The sequence below is a fragment of the Eurypyga helias genome, unplaced genomic scaffold (assembly GCF_000690775.1).
Source record: "Eurypyga helias isolate BGI_N326 unplaced genomic scaffold, ASM69077v1 scaffold539, whole genome shotgun sequence".
Lineage (NCBI taxonomy): Eukaryota > Metazoa > Chordata > Aves > Eurypygiformes > Eurypygidae > Eurypyga > Eurypyga helias.
Genome location: NW_010271228.1, coordinates 24891 through 26817, shown reverse-complemented (window position 1 = coordinate 26817; position 1927 = coordinate 24891).

Below are 1927 nucleotides of genomic sequence, written 5' to 3'. Positions count from 1 at the left end.
CCGCCCTCTGCGCTCCCCCGCCCGCCGGCGCCGCGGCCTTGTCTCCCGTTGCTCCGTGTCTGCACCGGCTCCCCAGTTCCTGCAACAGCCCCCTCCCGTCCCACAAATCCTTCCCTGAACCCAGCACACCACCTGAAAGCGGATGAAAGCAGGTGTAAATTCCGGCAGGCAGTGGAACAGTATCGCACTTGAGCTCAGTTGCGATGCCTCAGAGTTTGTATCCACTCGCACTCCGATATGGCCGACTGACCCTGGTTTAGAGCCCAACCAAATCCAGGCTGCCTTTGACTTGACAGCTTCCTCCTCCCTGTTGTTTTAACCACAGAAGTCTTGGGTACCTGTGGAACATCACCTCGCCTCCCTGTGTAAAGCAATGTAACCAGCAAGAGGATGGCACCAGGTTCTCTCCAGGGTGAGCAGAGTTTACAAACCTCCCTGATGCGACACGGCAGCGTGCACTCACGCTCTTCTCTGCAGGCTCCGTGTACTCTTGCACAGCCAAATGATACAGCCCATAGTCTACCACGCAGTGGCATTCTGACTGTCGCTTAAACTTCTTCATTTATGGAGTAGATTGTCTGTGTGCTGTCTCAGCGCTGCACCAGACAACTACTCTCTGCTAAGTTAAGCCACACTTCTCCCTCCACAGGAGCATGACTGCAGAACAGGAGGTGTTACTCATCCATCCTGTCTAGGTCAGGCTAAGAGGAAATCGAATTGGAGTCTGAGTGGAGAGAAGATTGCTGCCTGACTGGTTTCTAACTGGCCTGGCCTGTTTTCACATCCTCTTACTGGCTTCTGGTGATGCCGAATCTGCTGGGTTATGTACATTGGCCCTGGCATGGGATGGATAGCCTGGAGCTACTGTACATACTCATTCAGTTGTTTCTGGAGCTGGTTGCTTTGGCAGGCGGCAACACAAAGTAGAAATACTTGAAAGTAACTCACTGTCTTTACCCTGCGTGGCAACATTCACTCGGTGCTTGACATGCTTTAGTGTTGATTTACTACAGATTTCCTGACACAAGAGTTCCAGCCACAAGAAGGTAGGAGTGGGAAGAAAGAATAATAGAATTCAGAAAAAAAAAATGTAGTGAGTTGTCAGCTTTCTCAGAAAATGAACGGTGCAAGTAAGAGTAATAATCAGAAATAAATCTTCTTGGATGTATGGCCATCTGTACATTTAAGCTACATTAGATGCTCTTTTTTTTTTTTTTTAAGTACTAAAGCCAGTCCTGCCAGAGCTAAAGAAATTTTTTGAGGTGGAGTGAATTATTGTGTATAGGAGTTTTTTTAATAATTGTAGAATGTTTTAAAAATTAAAGCCATCATGAAATTGATGTATTTGTAACATTTGTGAAGTAAGAAAAGATCTTTGCCGTAGAAGTCATTTTTTTGTGACAGCTGCTAGAACACGCACAGAAGATTCAGCATGTTTTCTGCGTTGAAAACACTGAATGGAAAACATTATAGCTTTCTATATCTCAAAAACTCCTTTCTGAAAGTTAATTAAAACAACTGATCAACTGCTGGTAACACAAAGCTTAAGGAGACCCTTGAAAGGCATCATCGGCTGCACTAACTCTCAAATCAGACTTAAATGAAAAAACTCAACCCAGAAGTGAAGTCTTTGGATAGTCACGAGGAAAGCTACAAAAGCTGCAAGCGTATTTCTCACTTGGGGAAGCTTCCTTACTACAAGCGTTTCATTTACAGTAGAAACACAAAAGCCAACTGAAGTAAGGCGCATGTGTTTTTCATGTGGACTTGTTTATGCAGAATCAACCGCCTTTGGACTCTCATCTGGACATAATAGCACCTGCTTACTTGATCATCTGTAGGAATTTAGAGTGAGGTAGCTAACCAACACTAATTAATCCATGGTAAAGGTCAATAATTTTTAGCAGTGATGACAGAGAGCATATTT